General features: G+C 41.8%; 1 protein-coding gene across 1 annotated transcript in view; it reads left to right on the forward strand.

Annotated features, from left to right (window-relative positions):
• The window catches only part of lab (labial), a 356,032-nt gene that overhangs the window by 302,924 nt on the left and 30,761 nt on the right, over window positions 1–22,347 (forward strand). The window lies entirely within an intron of this gene.

Consider the following 22,347-nt stretch of genomic DNA (forward strand, 5'->3'; position numbering starts at 1 on the left):
CACGGCGTGGAGCGGCTCTTGATGTCTCAGGAGCGAAGGAGGTGCTTGCACCCCTGGGACTCATCAAGGGTCGCATCTCCCAGCACTGGTTGGGGGAGGCCAACAATAGGTGGAATCGGCTGCGGACCTGTAGAGTTTCCAAGAGCATGTGGCCACTATATAACGAAAAACGATCGGGAGCTGTCCTTAAGATGAACAGAAGGGATATATCCAGCGTAGTTGCGGTGCTCGCGGGGCATTGGACAATTGGCGTACATGCGGCACGGATGGGACTGGAACACAAACCTCCTGTTGCATCTGCAAGCGTCTGGACGCGGAGGTTGAGCATCTGCTGCGCGAATGCCCAGTACACTGTCGAAGCAGAATAAAGTTTCTTGGAAAGCCATTTTTCGAAAGCCTCCCAGAACTCAAGCATGTTAGGGCGGGAGAGCTTCTCAAATTCATAAATTCCACGGGATGGACATAGGGGGACGGGTTTTTTCCCTGAGGCACGTGAAAATGTTCACTAGTATTCTTACAACACCCTTTCATTGGTTAAATCACGAGTTTGTGGTATCAAAACGGCGCATGAGCGCTAATTGGAGTCAATTGGGACTCGCCACTCAAACCAACCAACCAACCAATCCCCATTTTTTGGCGGTATAAGATTTGGTACTTTGTACATCCTCGTGAAGAGGACAACCACGGTTTTATCCAGGTTGACTTCCAAACCTGTGGCTGTGGCCCAGTGCGAAATAATTTCTTGAGGCGCGCCCGGATATACCACCCCTATCAGCGTGACGGCGGCCCTATAGAGGTTTACCGACCTGGCGTCGTCACAGGCAATTAGCTTGACATTGCCCTGGAACCACCCTGCATCGGTGTAAGATGGCGGTGGACCAGGGTTGTCTTTCTTAACCTTAACGGCCACCGTAGCGAGCGCGGCCTCGATCCACTTCCACTGTTGTTTCGGGATCCTGCCATCTTCGCTGCTCTCGTCTATAATGCCAATGATCTGCCGACCCTTGGCAATTTCGGCGAAAGGCCGCGTCCAGCCTCCCTGCGTCTTGGCCATTTTCGGTGCCGTGGGGTTGGATTCATCCATGGGCCGCTGCCGTTTCGAGGTTTCATCACTCACGTGGTTTCATCACTCACTTTTAAAATTACTTCAACTAAAAAATTAAACATTAATAATAGTGTAACGAATTTACTTGCAAATCCTCTTATTTGCAATCCTCTGCTAAGTTCGAATCACTAAACTGTTGAATAAATAACTCCAATATTGAATAATGGAAAAATGGCCTTTATTAAAGTACTTCACAATAACACTTATACTTTGCTACTCGCTGGCTTAATAACCAAACTGATTGATAACTCAAATGAAACTCTACTATTGGCCGCCAGATCGCGTGCTTAATCAAACTGATTGATAGCTCAACTCAAACTGAATTACTTTTTACTCGCTTGTGCCGCTTTTATAGTTTACGCTGCATACATCTAGGCTCTTCTATTTCCAGAACTTACCAACTTTTTCGAGTGTTTATAGTTCTCATATAGTTTCTACTTGTTTACAATTTTCTACTTTTCAGCGTCTCTCAGATGTATGTGAGTTTGTAGTTTACCGTCTCTCGCCCACACATAGGCGTATAAGTAAATGCATCTGTGTGTGACATCTCCCGGCTGCCTTATATATGTGTATACATGATTTGATTATTGACGTAAACATCGCTTAGCATCGCCTTAGTGATGGTATAGCTTAGTGATGCTAATATCCGTGACACTGCCCTCCACCTAAGTCTGATCGTCCCGATCAGACAAATCTCTCGATCTAAACGCTGCTAGCATCGCCAAATGTACCACTCTTCTACTCCATGGTTTCTCAATGCTTTGTATGCGGTAGATGGTATCACTGATCGTCTTCACAACTCTGTACGGGCCTTCCAAACTGCACCGATATTTGGGTGGAACACCTTTCCGCCGGTGAGGGTCGTATAGCAGTACCAAATCCCCCGCCAATAAACCTTTCGAATTATTGTTCTCATGGTACCTGTTTTTCATCGTACTACTCAATACCCTGGTTCGTTTCTTCACACTCTGTTGTTTGGCCGATGAACTACTTCGTAGAGCCTGCGCTGGACGGATTTGCTTTGCATAATCAGTATCGTTCCCACGTTTCCCCAGAGTAGTGCGCTCTGGCTTGAAATTACCCTAGCATTCTTTCTCGGAAATTCGTTGCTTCGTTTTCCTGCGTCTTTTAGGTTTTTTCAATGCCAGTGTTTCTCTCGCAGGTATTTTTGATTTTGATTTATTTGGCCCATTCGATCTATCAACCTTTGCCTTTGACTTTCGTGGTTTTTGTCGAGTCTTTTCCACCAGTACCCGATTACTGCTGAACCCTTTTTCCAAACTAAAGTTAAGTGGTATGTCCTGGTTCTTATAGCGCATAATTTTTCTCCGCATATCGATCCTGACGTCATGGTCAACCAAGAAGTCCACTCCCAATATGACTTCATCAACGATCTCCGCCACAACGAATTTGTGTAGAACCATGACTTTTCCAATTAATACCTCACATACCACTTCGCCTTGGACTTGATTATACTCGCCTGTGACCGTACGCAACCTTGCTCCAGGTAATGACTTTACTCTCCTGTAGACCAAATCAGATCGAATCAAGGAATGAGATGCCCCCGTATCTACAGTCAGTACACGCTCTTTACCATCCACATTCCCTCTGATGGTAAGACTGCTTGATTTCCTTCCAATCTGCGACACAGATATCACAGGACATTCAATAGCCGGGGCAAGTTTTCGTTCTTTACATCCGACACGCTCTTGCTCATTTCCGCCAGCTTTGCGTTTACGGCCACCCACATTGTTGGAACTATTAGGACCAAGATCGCAATGACGTGCAATGTGACCTGGATTGCCGCACTTGAAACATTTAATAACTCCGCCCTTCTTCTGTTGAGATCCCTTCAGTGCTTCCAAAATTGTGTCTACCCACTCTGGCCTTTCTACTTCCACACGGCGTGCTTTGAAAACTGGCTTACACAGAAGCGACGCTGTTTCCTGAATCAGAGCATGCGATACCATTTCAGCAAATGTTAGTTTTGGATTCGCATATGTAGCCCGCTTCGTTTCCACATCTCGTATGCCATTTATAAAGCTCTGAATCTTTACCCTTTCAGTGTATTCCACGGGTGCATCCGCATTCGCTAAATGTGCTAGCCTTTCAATATCCGACGCAAACTCTTGCAATGTTTCACCAGGCCTCTGGAAGCGGTTCAGCAACTCCATTTGGTATATCTGTCTCCTATGCTCAGTTCCGTATCGTCTCTCTAGAGCAGCCATCAATGCTTCATAATTGTTCCGCTCTCCTTCGGGAATCGTCTGTGCATAAATATATCTTCCTACATTTTTCTTATACATATAATATTGTAACGAATTTACTGAAATTCCTCTTATTTGCAACCTTCTGCTAATGTTCGAATCACTAAACTGTTGAATAAATAACTCCACTATTCAATAATGCAAAATGGCCTTTATTCAAGTACTTCACAATACTACTACCTCTCGACAGATAGCGTGCTTAAATCAAACTCATTGCTGATTGCTCAGATTGCGCTCTTTTATACTCTTCGATTTCCTCGTTCCACACTTCTAGTCGTTTCCAGAATTTACTTAATTACTAGCTATAAAATTATAACTACAGATGCACGTGTATAGCTTCTCATATGCGCGTGTATATGTGAGTGAGACTTGCACAAATTATTGCCTACTTTTGGGAGTATCTTAGATATATGCATGTGTTTGTGTTGTGCATTGCTCTCCGCTGCTTGTATGGACATATGTGTAGACATAATGATTAATTTGGTTATGTGTACCCTTACCCTTTAGTGTCGATAGTATTCGTCACACTGCCCTCCACCTAAGTCTGATCGTCCCGATCAGAGAAAGTTCCTTATCTAAACGCCGCTAGGATCTCCAAATGAACCACTCTTCTATTTCGTGGTTTCCCAATTGTTTGTATGCGGTAGATGACATCACTGATCTTCTTCACAACTCTGCACGGGATTTCCCAACTGCATCAAAATTTGGATGGAACACCTTTCCGCCAGTGAAGTTTGTATAACAGTACCAAATCTCCCTCCAAGAAACCTTCCGAATTATTGTACTCATCGTACCTGCGATTCAGCTTACTTCTCATTATCCTGGATCGTTCCCTCGCACTCTGTTGTTTGGCCAATGAATAAGCCAATGAAGAAGCAACGCACAACCACATGCAAATATCTGAGATATTCCCGAAAGTATGCAATAATTGTGCAAGTATCACTCACATATACACGCGTATGGGCTATGAGAGAAACTATAAAATCATCTGCATCTGTAGTTATAACTGATAAGATTATAGCTGATAAATAAGTAGTAGATTCTAGAAATAGAAACGCCTAGAAGTATGCAAGCGACACAGCACAGAGTATAAAAGCAGCAACAGTAGAGGCACGAAAATCAGTTTGATTTAAGCAAGCTAGCAGTTGCGAAGTATAAGTGTTATTTTGAAGTACTTTAATAAAGGAAGCAGAAGGAATTTTTTTTTTTTCATCTTGGTGTCGACGAGACAACAACAAAAATTGAAGAGAAAAACGAAACATCGCAAACAGTTAGGAGCACAGACTTGAACATAATATTGGCTGCAGTATCTGCACAAACATCGACAGTAACATCAATGTCGTCGCAAATGTCATCTCAACTGGAAGAACAGAAGACATATATGGCATCCCAACTGGAAGAACAAAAGACAAATATAACATCTCAACTGGCTGAACAGAAGACATATATGGCATCCCAACTGGAAGGACAAAAGACAAATATAACATCTCAACTGTTAGAAGTTAGAAGCACAGAAAGCAAGGGTAACATCAAAGCTGGAATCGCAGGATGCAAAAATCGCTCAATTTCAGGCAGAAGTCGATGATTTAAAAGGTCGTATGGAGCAGTTGCAACTAAATTGGCCAGCAGCTTCAGCGAGTAATCCAAAGGTAAAAACACCATCCTTTGACGGTTCTGTTCCTTTCCAGGTCTTTAAGCTACGGTTTGAGGAGACCGCAGCAGTGAACAACTGGTATGCTGAAGATAAAGTTGCAGCTCTATTCGTAGCATTGAAGGGGCCAGCAGCCGGAATCCTACAGACGATTCTCGAGGGAGAGCGGAACAACTACGAAACATTGATGAGCGCTCTAGAGAGACGATACGGAACCGAGCATAGGAGACAGATATACCAAATGGAGCTACAGAACCGCTTCCGGAGGCCTAGTGAAACATTGCAAGAGTTTGCGTCGGATGTTGAAAGACTGGCACATTTAGCGAATGCGGACGCACCCGTAGAATATACCGAAAGGGTAAAATCCAGAGCTTTATTAATGGAATACGGGATATCGAAACGAAGCAAGCGATATACGCAAACCTACATTCACAGAAACGGTAACACATGCTCTGATTCAGAAAACAGCATCGCTTCTGGGTAGCCAGCGTTCAAAGCACGCCGTGTGGAGGTAGAAAGGCCAGACTGGGTGAACACAATATTGGAGGCGCTGAAAGGATCGCAAAAGCGGAGTGAAAGAGTTATCAAATGCTTCAAATTCGGGAAGTCCAGTCACATTGCGCGCCATTGCGATCTTGATCCTAGTGGTTTCAACAGCATGGGTGGTCTTAATAACAAAGCTGGAGGGGATGAGCAAGAGCGAGTAAGATGTAGAGATCGAGAGCTAGCTCCAGCTATAGAATGTCCTGTGACATCTGTGCCGCAAATTGGAAGAAAATCGAGCAACCTTACCGTCAGAGGGAATGTGGATGACAAAGAACGTGTAATGACTTTAGATACGGGCGCATCTCATTCCTTAACCCGATCTGACTTGGTCAACAGGAGAGTAAAACCGTTACCTAGAGCAAGGTTGCGTACGGTCACTTGCGAGTATAACCAAGTCCGGGGAGAAGTGATCTGTGAAATCTTAATTGAGAAGGTCATGGCTTTACACAAATTGGTTGTGGCGGACATTGTTGATGAAGTCATACTGATTATGCCAACCCAATCCGTTAAGCGCAAGCTCTACGAAGTAGTTCATTGGCCAAAGAACAGAGTGTGAGGGAACGGCCCAGTATAATGAGTAGTAAAATGAAACACAGGAACGACAAGAACTTTAATTCGGAAGGTTTCTTGGAGGGAGATTTGGCACTGCTATACAACCTTCACCGGCGGAAAGGTGTTCCATCCAAATATCGGTGCAGTTGGGAAGGACCGTACAGAGTTGTGAAGATGATCAGTGATGTCATCTACCGCATACAAACAATTGGGAAACCACGAAATAGAAGGGTGGTTCATTTGGAGAGGCTAGCAGCGGTTAGATCGAGAGATTTGTCTGATTGGGACGATCAGACTTAGGTGGAGGGCAATGTGACGAATATTAGTGACACTAAGTGATACTCACATCACTAGTCTGATGCTAAGTAAATGAAGCCACAACAACAATAAAGCAGGCAGGCTTGTATCTACATAAACGAATCAATCATTATGGCTACACATATGTACGTGCACGCAGGGGTGGAGCAACGCATAACCACATGCAAATATCTGAGATACTCCCGAAAGTATATAATAATTGTGCAAGTATCACTCACATATACATGCGTATGGGCTATGAGAGAAGCTATAAAGTCATCTGCATCTGTAGTTATAGCTGATAAGTTTATAGCAGATAAATAAGTAGTAGATTCTAGAAATAGAAACGCCTAGAAGTATGCGAGCGACACAGCACAGAGTATAAAAGCAGCAACAGTAGAGGCACGAAAATCAGTTTGATTTAAGCAAGCTAGCAGTTGCGAAGTATAAGTGTTATTGTGAAGTACTTCAATAAGGCCGATTTTGCATTATTGAATAGTGGAGTTATTTATTCAACAGTTTAGTGATTGGAACCTTATTAGAAGTTTGCAAATAAGAGGAATTGTACTGAATTCTTTACAATGTATTTAGTTTGTCGCATGCGAGAGAAACAAATGTAATGAGAGATTCCCTACGTATGTATGTATGTATGTATGTAGAAGAAAAGTCAAAGAGATACCACTGATCGCAAATGAATTTCTGAGTAAGCAAATTTCTATTATTCTGAATATATAAATATGTTGCATAATAGAAAATAAATTCTATGAAAACCAAAACTAGATATATATTTAATTATTATCCAATTGATAGATTAATTATTTTACATTAGTTAAGGAGAAATCGTCGAGAAAAAAAACACATTGCTAACCGAAATACGAAATTATAGCAGGTTTAAATAAGTAGTAACATGATAAAATCAGCAACAACAAGATTAATACATACAGAGATACTGGATCTGTTGAAAGCCTTCGTAGATTCCGCACACTGTAGATATGCCATTTTAAGCAAGTGGAAATTCGCTTATGTTTATGAGTTTAGATTTTTGATAGTAACACCTATTTTGACTTTATCAAGTCGATTAAAGTATTCCTGCACATTTCGTTAAAGCAAAAAAAACCGCGCACATTGAATTCTTAACTTCCTCTCGTTTGACTTTTCCCTCTCTTTTTATACTCAGTTGAGCAGAGCTCACAGAGCATATTAACTTTGATTGGATAACGGTTGGTTGTACAGGTATAAAGGAATCGAGATAGATATAGACTTCCATATATCAAAATTATCAGTATCGAAAAAAAATATGATTGAGCCATGTCCTTCCGTCCGTCCGTCCGTTAACACGATAACTTGAGTAAATTTTGAGGTATCTTGATGAAATTTGGTATGTAGGTTCCTGGGTACTCATCTCAGACCGCTATTTAAAATGAACAATATCGGACTATAACCACGCCCAATTTTTCGATATCGAAAATTTCGAAAAACCGAAAAAAATGCGATAATTCATTACCAAAGACGGATAAAGCAATGAAACTTGGTAGGTGAGTTGAACTTATGACGCAGAATAGAAAACTATATATATATATATATATGTAAGGCGCGATAACCTCCGAAGAGATCTAAGGCCGAGCTTCTCTTCCAATTTGCGTCGTGCTCCTCTTGATTTTTCCCTACAAATTGGCCGGACGGGACCTACATGTTTTATGCCGACTCCGAACGGCATCTGCAAGGCAGATGAGTTTTCACTGAGAGCTTTTCATGGCAGAAATACAATCGGAGCGCTTGCCAGACACTGCCGAGGGGCGACCCCGCTTAGAAAAATTTTCTTCTAATTGAAAAATCTTATTTCTAAAATTTTGATGTTGCTTTGCCCGGGAGTTGAGCCCAGGGCATACGGTGTGATAGGCGGAGCACGCTACCATCACACCACGGTGGCCGAATAGAAAACTAGACACTTTTAAAAGAAGGTAATTTAAAAGTTTTGCAAGCTGTAATTTGGCAGTGGTTGAAGATATCATGATGAAATTTGGCAGGAACTTTACTCCTATTACTATATTGTAACGAATTTACTTGCAAATCCTCTTATTTGCAATCCTCTGCTAAGTTCGAATCACTAAACTGTTGAATAAATAACTTCAATTTGTAGTAATGCAAAATGACCTTTATTAAAGTACTTCACAATAACACTCAAACTGTGCAACGAATAGCTTGCTTAATAACCACACTGATTGATAGCTCAATGAAACTCTGCTATTCAAAATAATACTGCTATTGCTCGCTAGATATCGTCTTAATCGGAACTGCTTGACAACTCAAATCAAACTGAATTACTTCTTACTCGCCTTCCCCGCTTTTATATTTTACGCTGCATACTTCTAGGCTCTTCGATTTCCAGAAGTTGCTAGTTAGTTTCGGCTACAAAATCGCCAGTCACAACTACGTGCACAAATTATTGCTCTCTCTTGTGACAACTCAGATATATGCATGTGTTTGTGCATTGTCGCTCCGCTGCTCGTATACGTACATATGTGTAGACGCAATTATTTATTCGTTTATGTAGATACATAATGATTGAATTATTGATGTGAATGTTTGTAGTTTACAGTCTCTCGCGCATACATAGGCGTATAAGTAAATGCATCTGTGTGTGACATCTTTCGGCTGCCTTATATATGTGTATACATGATTTGATTATTGACGTAAATACTGCTTATCGTGCCCTTGGCATCGCCTTAGTGATGGTATAACTTAGTTATGTTAATATCCGTGACAATATGTATGCTTAATAAACTTTAAAACAAAAAAGTTTTTTAACAAAAAATTTAATATCTTTACAGGATATATGTAAATTATGTCAAAATTCGACTGGTGCAAAAAAATACAAAAATAAACGAAAATTTCAAAATGGGCGTGGCTCCGCCCTTTTTCATTTAATTTTTCTAGGATACTTTTAATGCCATAAGTCGAACAAAAATTTACCAATCCTTGTGAAATTTGGTAGGGCTTAGATTATAGGACGATAACTGTTTTCTATGAAAAAGGGCGAAATTGGTTGAAGCCACGCCCAGTTTTTATACACAGTCGACCGTCTGTCCTTCCGCTCGGCTTTTAACACGATAACTTGAGCAAAGATCGATATATCTTTACTAAACTCAGTTCACGTACTTATCTGAACTCGCTTTGTATTGGTATAAAAAATGGCCGAAATCCGACTATGACCACGCCCACTTTCTCGATATCGAAAATCACGAAAAATGAAAAAAAAAATGTCATAATTCTTTACCAAATAAAAGGGATGAAACATGGTAACTGGATTGGTTTATTGACGCAAAATATAGCTTTAGAAAAAAACTTTGCAAAATGGGTGTGACACCTACCATATTAAGTAGAAGAAAATGAAAAAGTTGCGCAGGGCGAAATCAAAAGCACTTGGAATCTTGGCAGGAATACTGTTCGTGGTATTACATATTGTTGCGAATATTAGCAAACCTAAGGGGTGCTGCTATCTCTAAGCCGATGCTAAACAGTGATATCATACACATCCATAGATCAATCATTATGTATCTACATAAACGAAACAATAATTGCGTCTACACATATGTACCATGTACGTATACGAGCAGCGGAGAACCAATGCACAAACACATGCATATATCTGAGATACTTCGTCCCGATCAGACAAATCTCCCGATCTAAACGTTGCCAGCCTTTCCAAATGGACCACTTTCATTTTGGTTCGTGGTTTACCGATGGTTTGTATGCGGTACACTACATCGTTGATCCGTTTTACAACTTTGTATGGGCCTTCCCAATTACATTGCAATTTCGGGGACAAACCTTTTTTTCGTTGCGGGTTGTATAACAGCACCAAATCTCCTTCCTGAAAACCTTCTGAATTAATTGCTTTATCATATCTGGCTTACATCTTGTCATTTATAATCTTTGTTCGTTGCCTTATCAGATCATGTATTTCTCTTAGCTCTTCTTCCAAATCACTAGTGGATTTCCTGACATTTCTCTCCGCATTGGCATCTATCCCAAACTTCAAATCAGCTGGCAGTCTAAGGTCATTGACAAAAATTACTTTTGCAGGGGTTTGGCCCGTTGTCTCATGCACTGCTGATCGGTAAGCCATCAAGAATAATGGTATGCGGGTATCCCATTCTTTATGGTACTTGTCCACTACTTTCCTTAAGTGCTCCTCCAATGTTCTATTGAATCGTTCTACCATACCATCGGATTGAGGATGCAATGCAGTTGTCCGTGTTTTTCGAATGCCCAATGACTTACATATTTCCTGGAACACAGCTGATTCGAAATTCCTGCCTTGGTCAGAATGTAACTCCATTGGTACACCATACCTTGCAACCCAATTGTTTATAAACACTTCTGCTACCGTTTCCGCTTCTTGATTTGGGATTGGGTATACCTCTGGCCATTTGCTGAAATAATCCATAACTACCAGTACATATTTGTTTCCGCCGTTGCTAGTAGGAAATGGACCGGCAACATCCATAGCGATCCTTTCAAATGGCGGACCTGAGTTATATTGCTTCATCTGGCCATGACTTCGTGTTCTGGGCCCTTTCGCTCTGCTGCAAACCTCGCAGTTCGCAATCCACTCAGTGACCGACTGACGGAAACCAACCCAATAGAATCTCTGTTTAATCTTCTCGAGCGTCTTCGTGATTCCAAGATGACCTCCGCTTGGACCATTATGCAGCTCGCTGAGCACATCAGGAATCCTCTTTCTGGGAACAACTATCAATTTATTCTTGTATTTACCATCCTCACTCTCCCATACTCGATGAAGGCAACCGGATATCAATTCTAAACTGTTCCACTGTGCCCAATATGACTTCGCAATGGGACTCTCTGCTGACATCTCTTCTCTGTTTGGTCTTTCATTTCGTTCGAGCCCTTGCATAACACGTGACAGATCTGCATCTTCTAGCTGGCACTTTCTTAGCTGTTCCTTGTCCCATTCATCTGTACATGTTATAGTCATTAGCCGGACATCTATAATGTCTTCTTTAGCCTCGGCTTTTGAACAGTGCTTGCATTCCAAACTACATGGTCTTCGTGACATTGCATCAGCATTTCCATGGGTACTACCTTTTCGATTCTCAATGGAAAAGTCGTAGCTTTGTAGTCGCTCGATCCACCGTGCCAATTGTCCTTCCGGGTTACGGAACTGCAGAAACCATTTCAACGCTGCGTGATCTGTCCTGGCACGGAATCGTTGGCCGTAGAGGTATTTGTGAAAATGTTTAATGCACTCTACCAATGCCAATAGCTCTCTCCGTGTAACGCAATAGTTCCTCTCTGGTTTTCCAATTGAACGGCTGTAATATGCAACTACCTTCTCTTGCCCATCGACCAGTTGTGATAAAACGCCTCCTATAGCATATCCGCTCGCATCTGTATCTAGAATAAACGTTGCTCCTGGCATCGGGTATGCCAACATTGGGGCAGTGCATAACCGCTCTTTCAATGTTTGGAAAGCTACTTCTTGCTCCTTCTTCCATTCAAAAGCTTTATTTTTCCTTGTTAGCTCGTGGAGACTATGGGCTAAGCTGGCAAAATTTGGTACAAATCGGCGGTAATATGTGCACAGCCCAAGGAAACTTCTCAATTCAAGCAGATTCTGTGGTCTTGGCCAATCCTTTACTGCCTCTATCTTTTCATTTGCTGTGCAGACACCTTCTGTCGTTACCTTGTGGCCCAAATAATTTACTTCCTTTTTAAACAGCGTACACTTTTTGGGACTTAACTTCAGACCAGCGCCAGCTATTCTCTGGAAAACTTCCTCCAAGTTTTTAAGATGTTCATCAAAACTCTTGCCCAATACGATGATGTCGTCCAGGTACACCAAGCATGTTTTCCAATGTAGTATTTTCAGTACCTGGTCCATGAGTCTCTCAAAAGTAGCTGGTGCATTACAAAGTCCAAAAGGCATCACTGTAAATTACCAAAGACCATCACCGACACTGAAGGCTGTTTTCTCTTTATCTTCCTCCTTCACCTCAACTTGCCAGTAGCCGCTTTTCAAGTCCAGTGTGGAAAACCATTTCGTACCAGATAGCGAGTCCAGAGTGTCGTCAATTCTTGGCAATGGGTAGCTATCCTTTTTCGTAACGTCATTCAATTTTCGGTAGTCCACGCAAAACCTCATTTTTCCATCCTTCTTCTTTACAAGTACTACCGGTGAGCTCCATGGACTAGCTGATGGTTCGATGACGCCGCTGTCAGTCATTTCTTGTATGATTTGACTCACAACTTCCCGCTTCGCCAGTGGAACACTACGTGGAGCTTGACGGATCGGCCTCGCATCTCCAGTGTCAATTTGATGTTTCACAACATTGGTGCGGCCTGGTTTGGAGCCATCCTGTTCGCGTATTTTATGAGCAGTTGTTTTGCCTTACTCTGATAGGCTTCCTCTAGCCCATGCGTCCATGCCGTGATATCATTTGAAAGATCAGTATTACTAGATGAAACGTGTTCCTGGAGCTGTTCACAGTTAATAACTACTTCGGCCTCTTGGTATCTTCCCAAAATAGCTCCTTTGGTCAAATTGAATGGTGACTTGAACTCATTGAGTACTCTTACCGGAATACGTCCATCTTGTTTTGTCATAGCCAGGGTTTTTCCTACAAGTATGTTCAGTGCTGATTTATTTGCTGCTTCGACAACCCACAATTTGTTTGTCCCACAATCTCCATCAACCTTTGCCCAGATGACTGCTTCTGATTTTGGTGGTATTTGCTGACTCTCTTCCACCAGCACTCGTTTACTGCTGTAGCCTCTCTCGTAGCCGAAATTAAGTGGCACATCCATGTTCTTATATCGCATCGTCTTGCTTTGCATATCGATTTTGATGCCTTGGTTGATTAAGAAGTCCACTCCAATTATGATTTCATCAACAATTCCTGCCACTATAAAATTGTGTAGTACCGTGACGTTCCCAATTGCTACTTCACATTCTACTTCTCCAATTACCTGGGTGTCTTCTCCAGTGGCTGTATGCAATATTGCTCCATGCAATGGTCTTATCTTCTTGTTGACTAAATCCGCTCGAATGATGGAATGAGATGCACCCGTATCTACAGTCAGTAAACGTTCCTTTCCATCCACATGTCCTCCGACAGTAAGATTGCTCGACCTTCTTCCAATTTGTGAGATAGAGATTATGGGGCATTCAATTGAGGGAGTCAGCTGTCGCCCCCTGCTGCTGACTCGCTTTAGTTTAACGATTGATTTGCCTTGGAGATTTGCTCATCTCCTTCTGCTCTGCGTTTACGACCACCCACATTGTTGGAACTGTTAGGGTTGGTGTTGCAATAACGCGCAATATGCCCTGGCTTTCCACACTTAAAGCATTTGACTGCATCATTATTCTTCTGCTGCGTACCCTTCAATGCTTCCAAAATTGCATCTACCCAGTCTGGCTTTTCCACTTCCACGCGATGAGCTTTGTACGCTGGCTTACTCAAAAGTGAGGCTGTTTCCTGAGTCAGTGCATGCGATACCGTTTCAGCAAACGTTAGCTTTGGATTCGCATATGTAGCCCGCTTCGTTTCCACATCTCGTATGCCATTTATGAAGCTCTGGATTTTTACCAATCTTTCAATATCTGAAGCAAACTCCTGCAATGTCTCATTTGCTTTTTGGTAGCGGTTTTGCAACTCAATTTGGAATATCTGTTTCCTATGCTCGCTTCCGTAACGTCTCTCTAAAGCGCTCATCAATGTTTCGTAGTGGTTCCGCTCGTACTCTGGGATGGTCTGTAAGATTTCCGCGGCAGGCCCTTTCAGTGCCACGAACAGAGCTGCAACTTTATCTTCAGCATTCCATTGGTTCACTGCTGCGGTCTTCTCAAACTGTAGTTTAAAGACCTGAAAAAGGAACAGAACCGTCAAATGATTGTGTTTTTACCTTTGGATTGCTTGCTGAAACAGCTGGGCGGTTTAGTTGTAACTGCTCCATACGACCTTTTAACGCTTCTATTTCGGCATCAATTTTGTCCTCGAGTTGTAAAATTTTTGCATCCTGCTCTTCCAGTTTCACAAAGAGCTGCGATGATACCTGTTCCGAAATTAGTGCCGACATTTCAGATATACGTGCCTCTTGCGCTTCCAGTTGAGATGCCAAATATGTCTTCTGTTCTTCCAATTGTGATGTTATACGGGTTTCCTGCGATTCCATCTTCGATGTTATGCGTGTTTCCTGCGATTCCAATTGTGATGACATGTTGGTGGATATTTGCGATGACATTTCTGTTATACGTGCCTCTTGCGCTTCCAGCAACCGTCTGCGATGTTTCGTTTTTCTCTTCAATTTTTGTTGTTGTTTCGTCCCCATCAGGATAAAAGACAAACTCGTCCACATCAATTCCTTGCGACTCCATTACCTCTCGTAGCCGTACTTGAAGTTCGATCTTATTGCCGGTTGTATTTAATCCACGGTTCTCCAACTCCTTTTTCAGTTGCTGGATCTTCAATTCACTGAACTTTGCCATGTCCAAGTTGTATTCCCAATCTTCGGAATTTATTCAACAATTCCTCTTCTGACACCAATTGTAACAAATTTACTTGCAAATCCTCTTATTTGCAATCCTCTGCTAAGTTCGAATCACTAAACTGTTGAATAAATAACTCCAATTTGTAGTAATGCAAAATGACCTTTATTAAAGTACTTCACAATAACACTCAAACTGTGCAACGAATAGCTTGCTTAATAACCACACTGATTGATAGCTCAATGAAACTCTGCTATTCAAAATAATACTGCTATTGCTCGCTAGATATCGTCTTAATCGGAACTGCTTGACAACTCAAATCAAACTGAATTACTTCTTACTCGCCTGCCCCGCTTTTATAGTTTACGCTGCATACTTCTAGGCTCTTCGATTTCCAGAAGTTGCTAGTTAGTTTCGGCTACAAAATCGCCAGTCACAACTACGTGCACAAATTATTGCTCTCTCTTGTGACAACTCAGATATATGCATGTGTTTGTGCATTGCCGCTCCGCTGCTCGTATACGTACATATGTGTAGACGCAATTATTTATTCGTTTATGTAGATACATAATGATTGAATTATTGATGTGAATGTTTGTAGTTTACAGTCTCTCGCGCATACATAGGCGTATAAGTAAATGCATCTGTGTGTGACATCTTTCGGCTGCCTTATATATGTGTATACATGATTTGATTATTGACGTAAATACTGCTTATCGTGCCCTTGGCATCGCCTTAGTGATGGTATAACTTAGTTATGTTAATATCCGTGACAATATGTATGCTTAATAAACTTTAAAACAAAAAAGTTTTTTAACAAAAAATTTAATATCTTTACAGGATATATGTAAATTATGTCAAAATTCGACTGGTGCAAAAAAATACAAAAATAAACGAAAATTTCAAAATGGGCGTGGCTCCGCCCTTTTTCATTTAATTTGTCTAGGATACTTTTAATGCCATAAGTCGAACAAAAATTTACCAATCCTTGTGAAATTTGGTAGGGCTTAGATTATAGGACGATAACTGTTTTCTATGAAAAAGGGCGAAATTGGTTGAAGCCACGCCCAGTTTTTATACACAGTCGACCGTCTGTCCTTCCGCTCGGCTTTTAACACGATAACTTGAGCAAAGATCGATATATCTTTACTAAACTCAGTTCACGTACTTATCTGAACTCGCTTTGTATTGGTATAAAAATGGCCGAAATCCGACTATGACCACGCCCACTTTCTCGATATCGAAAATCACGAAAAATGAAAAAAAAAATGTCATAATTCTATACCAAATAAAAGGGATGAAACATGGTAACTGGATTGGTTTATTGACGCAAAATATAGCTTTAGAAAAAAACTTTGCAAAATGGGTGTGACACCTACCATATTAAGTAGAAGAAAATGAAAAAGTTGCGCAGGGCGAAATCAAAAGCACTTGGAATCTTGGCAGGAATACTGTTCGTGGTATTACATATTGTTGCGAATATTAGCAAACCTAAGGGGTGCTGCTATCTCTAAGCCGATGCTAAACAGTGATATCATGCACATCCATAGATCAATCATTATGTATCTACATAAACGAAACAATACTTGCGTCTACACATATGTACCATGTACGTATACGAGCAGCGGAGAACCAATGCACAAACACATGCATATATCTGAGATACTTCTGAAAGTATGCAATGAGAGAAGCTATAAAATCGTGCAATTGTAGTTACAGCTGAGAAGTATGAGAGCTGATGGCAACTAGTAGATTCTGAAAGCGCCTAGAAGATGCGAACGTTGAAATCATAGAGTATAAAAGGCAGCAAATGTAGAGGCGCTGGAATTCAGTTTGATTTGAGGTATCAAGCAGTTTCGATTAAGACGCTAGCTAGCGAGCCATAGCATATTATTTTGAAAGTCAGTTTCATTTATGCTATCAGTTTGGTTATTAAGCCAGCTAGTTGCTAGTTGTTATTGTGAAGTACTTTAATAAAGGCCATTTTTCCATTATTCAATATTGGAGTTATTTATTCAACAGTTTAGTGATACGAACTTAGCAAAAGGGCAAATAAGAGGATGTGCAAGTAAATTCGTTGCAATTGGTGTCAAAAGAGGAATTGTTGAATAAATTCCAGAGGACAACAAGGACATGGCAAAGTTCAGTGAATTGAAGATCTAGCAACTGATGAAGGAGTTAGCCATTTTGCATTATTACATATTGGAGTTATTTATTCAACAGTTTAGTGATTCGAACTTAGCAGAGGATTGCAAATAAGAGGATTTGCAAGTAAATTCGTTACAATTGGTGTCAGAAGAGGAATTGTTGAATAAATTCTAGAGGACAACAAGGACATGGCAAAGTTCAGTGAATTGAAGATCCAGCAACTGAAGAAGGAGTTGGAGAGCCGTGGATTGAATACAAGCGGCGTTAAACTCGAACTTCAGGCACGGCTACGAGAGGCAATGGAAGCAGAAGGAATTGATGTGGACGAGTATGTCTTTTATCCTGATGGGGACGAGACAACAACAAAAATTGAAGAGAAAAACGAAAGATCGCAGACAGTTACGAGCACAGACTTGAACATGATTTTGGCTGCAATATCTGCACAAACATCGACAGTAAAAGAAATGTCGTCAGAAATAACATCGAAGGTTGAAGCACAAGAAACGCGTATGTCAGAAACGTCGACACAGATAACATCCAAGATGGAAGCACAGGAGGCACATATTGTAGAAATGTCGTCAGAAATAACATCGAAGATTGAAGCATAGGAAACACAAATTTCATCACAACTGGAAGAACAGAAGACGTATATGGTATCCCAACTGGAATCGCAGGAAACCCGTATAACATCACAATTGGAAGAACAGAACACATATTTGGCATCTCAACTGGAAGCGCAAGATGCACGTATATTTGAAATGTCGACACAAATTTCGGAATAGGTATCATCGCAGCTCTTTGTGAAACTGGAAGAGCAGGATGCAAAAATTTTACAACTCGAGGACAAAATTGATGCCGAAATAGAAGCGTTAAAAGGTCGTATGGAGCAGTTACAACTAAACCGCCCAGCTGTTTCAGCAAGCAATCCAAAGGTAAAAACACCATCCTTTGACGGTTCTGTTTTTTCCAGGTCTTCAATCTGCAGTTGGGAAGACCGCAGCAGTGAACAACTGGAATGAGGAAGATAAAGTTGCTGCACTGTTCGGCCTGCAGCGGAAATCTTACAGACGATTCCAGAGTACGAACGGAACAGTTATGAAGCATTGATGGCTGCTGTAGAACGACGTTATGGAAGCGAGCATAGAAAACAATTATTCCAAATTGAGTTGCAAAACCGCTACCAAAAAGCAAATGAGACATTGCAGGAGTTTGCTTCAGATATTGAAAGATTGGCTCATCTTGCAAATGCGGACGCACCTGTGGAATACACTGAAAGGGTAAAAATCCAGAGTTTTATAAATGGCATACGGGACGTAGAAACGAAGCGAGCCACATACGCAAACCCAAAGCCAACATTTGCAGAAACAGTATCCCATGCGCTGACTCAGGAAACAGCGTCACTTTTGAGTAAGCCCACATACAAAGCTCATCGCGTGGAAGTGGAAAGGCCAGACTGGGTAGACACAATTTTGGAAGCATTAAAAGGAACGCAGCAGAAAAACGATGTTGCCGTCAAATGCTTTAAATGTGGAAAGCCAGGGCACATTGCACGTTATTGCAGTACGAATCCTAACAGTTCCAGCAATGTGGGTGGCCGTAAACGCAGAGCTGAAGGAGAGGAGCAAATCTTAAAATCCACTCAATCGTTAAACTAAAGCGAGTCAGCCGCAAGAGGCGACAGCTGGCTCCCTCAATTGAATGCCCCATAATCTCTATCTCACAAATTGGAAGAAGGTAAAGCAATCTTACTGTCGGAGGACATGTGGATGGAAAGGACGTTTACTGACTGTAGATAAGGGTGCATCCCATTCCATTATTCAAGTGGATTTAGCCAACAAGAAGATAAGACCATTGCATGGAGCAAGATTGCGTACAGCCACTGGAGAAGACAGCACGGTTCTAGGAGAAGTATCATGTGAAGTCGCAATTGGGAACGTCACGGTAGTACACAATTTTATAGTGGCAGAGATTGTTGATGAAATCATAATTGGAGTGGGCTTCTTAAACGACCAGTGCATCAAGATCGACATGCAAAGCAAGACTATGCGATATAAGAACATGGATGTACCACTTAATTTCGGCTACGAGAGAGGCTACAGCAGTAAACGAGTGCTGGTGGAAGAGAGTCAGCAAATACCACCAAAATCCGAAGCAGTCATCTGTGCAAAGGTGGATGGAAATTGTGGGACAAACAAATTGTGGGTTTCGAAGCAGCAAACAAGTCAGCATCGAACATACTTGTATGAAAAACCCTGGCTATGACAAAACAAGATGGACGTATTCCGGTAAGAGTACTCAATGAGTTCAAGTCACCACTCAAACTACCCAAAGGAGCTATTTTGGGAAGATGCCAAGAGGCTGAAGTAATTATTAACTATGAACAGCTCCAGGACCACGTTTCATCTAGTAATACTGATCCTTCAAATGACATCACGGCATGGACGAAGGGGCTAGAGGAAGATTATCAGAGTAAGGCAAAGCAACTGCTCCTAAAGTACGCAAACATATTTGACCAGGATGGTTCCAAACCAGGCCGCACCAATGTTGTGAAACATCAAATTGACACTGGAGACGCGAATCCGATACGTCAAGCTCCACGTGGTGTTCCACTGGTGAAGCGGGAAGTTGTGAGTCAAATTATACAAGAAATGTGCGACAGCGGCGTCATCGAACCATCATATAGTCCCTGGAGCTCACCGGTAGTACTTGTAAAGAAGAAGTATGGAAAAATGAGGTTTTGCGTGGACTACCGGAAGTTGAATGACGTTAGGAAAAAGGATAGCTACCCATTGCCAAGAATTGACGACACTCTGGACTCGCTCTCTGGTATGAAATGGTTTTCCACACTGGACTTGAAAAGCGGCTACAGGCAAGTGGAGGTGAAGGAGGAAGACAAAGAGAAAACAGACTTCAGGGTCGGAGATGGCCTTTGGCAATTTACAGTAATGCCCTTTGGACTATGTAATGCACCAGCTACTTTCGAGAGACTCATGGATCAGGAATTGAAAGGACTACATTGGAAAACATGCTTGGTGTACCTGGACGATATCATCGTATTGGGCAAGAACTTTGATGAACATCTTAAAAACTTAGATGAAGTGTGCGCTGTTTAAACAGGAAGTAAATTATTTGGGTCACAAGGTAACGACAGAAGGTATCCGTACAGCGAATGAAAAGATAGAGGCAGTAAAGGATTGGCCAAGACCACAGAATCTGCATGAATTGAGAATTTTCCTTGGGCTGTGCACATATTACCGCCGGTTTGTACCAAATTTTGCCAGCGTAGCCCATAGTCTCCACGAGCTAAATAGAAAAAAATAAGCTTTTGAATGGAAGAAGGAGCAAGAAGTAGCTTTCCAAACATTGAAAGAGTGTTTGTGCACTGTCCAAATGTTGGCATATCCGATTCCAGGAGCAACGTTTATTCTAGATACAGATGCGAGCGGATATGCTATAGGAGGCGTTTTATCGCAACAGGTCGATGGACAGGAGAAGGTAGATGCATATTACAGCCGTTCGATTGGAAAACCAGAGAGGAACTACTGCGTTACGCGGAGAGAGCTGTTGGCATAGGTAGAGTGCATTAAACATGTTCACAAATATCTCTACGGCCAGCGATTCCGTGTCAGGACAGATCACGCAGCTTTAAAATGGCTTCTGCAGTTCCGTAACCTGGAAGGACAATTGGCACAGTGGATCGAGCGACTACAAAGTTATGACTTTTCCATTGAGCATCGAAAAGGTAGTACCCATGGAAATGCCGATGCAATTTCACGAAGACCATGTAGTTTGGAATGCAAGCACTGTTCAAAAGCCGAGGCTAAAGAAGACATTATAGATGTCCGGCTAATGACTATAACATGTACAGATGAATGGAACAAGGAACAGCTAAGAAAGTGTCAGCTAGAAGATACAGATCTGTGACGTGTTATGCAAGGGCTCGAACGAAACGGAAGGACAAACAGAGAAGAGATGTCAGCAGAGAGTCCCATTTCGAAGTCATATTGGGCACAGTGGAACAGTTTAGAATTTATATCCGGTTGCCTTCATCGAGTATGGGAGAGTGAGGATGGTAAATGCAAGAAAAAACTGATAGTTGTTCCCAGACAGAGGATTCCTGATGTGCTCAGCGAGCTGCATAATGGTCCAAGCGGAGGTCATCTTGGAATCACGAAGACGCTCGAGAAGATTAAACAGAGATTCTATTGGGTTGGTTGCCGTCAGTCGGTCACTTAGTGGATTGCGAACTGCGAGGTTTGCAGTAGAGCGAAAGGGCCCAGAACCCGAAGTCATGGCCAGATGAAGCAATATAACTCAGGTGCGCCATTTGAAAGGATCGCTATGGATGTCGCCGGTCCATTTCCTACTAGCAACGGCGGAAACAAATATGTACTGGTAGTTGTGGATTATTTCAGCAAATGGCCGGAGGTATACCCAATCCCAAATCAAGAAGCGGAAACGGTAGCAGAAGTGTTTATAAACAATTGGGTTGCAAGGTATGGTGTACCAATGGAGTTACATTCTGACCAAGGCAGGAATTTCGAATCAGCTGTGTTCCAGGAAATGTGTAAATCATTGGGCATTCGAAAAACACGGACAACTGCATTGCATCCTCAATCCGATGGTATGGTAGAACGATTCAATAGAACATTGGGCCCATACAAAGTTGTAAAATGGATCAACGATGTAGTGTACCGCATACAAACCATCGGTAAACCACGAACCAAAATAAAAATGGTCCATTTGGAAAGGCTGGCAACGTTTGGATAGGCGGATTTATCTAATCGGGACGATCAGACTTAGGTGGAGGGCAGTGTTCCGAATATTAGCAAAACTAAGGGGTGCTGCTATATCTAAGCCGATGCTAAACAGTGATATCATGCACATCCATAGATCAATCATTACGTATCTACATAAACGAAACAATACTTGCGTCTACACATATGTACCATGTACGTATACGAGCAGCGGAGAACCAATGCACAAACACATGCATATATCTGAGATACTCCTGAAAGTATGCAATGAGAGAAGCTATAAAATCGTGCAATTGTAGTTACAGCTGAGAAGTTTGAGAGCTGATGGCAACTAGTAGATTCTGGAAGCGCTTATAAGATGCGAACGTTGAAATCAGAGAGTATAAAAGGCAGCAAATGTAGAGGCGCTGGAATTCAGTTTGATTTGAGCTATCAAGCAGTTTCGATTAAGACGCAATCTAGCGAGCCATAGCAGTATTATTTTGAAAGTCAGTTTCATTTAAGCTATCAGT

The sequence above is a fragment of the Eurosta solidaginis genome, chromosome 1 (assembly GCF_040869045.1).
Source record: "Eurosta solidaginis isolate ZX-2024a chromosome 1, ASM4086904v1, whole genome shotgun sequence".
Lineage (NCBI taxonomy): Eukaryota > Metazoa > Arthropoda > Insecta > Diptera > Tephritidae > Eurosta > Eurosta solidaginis.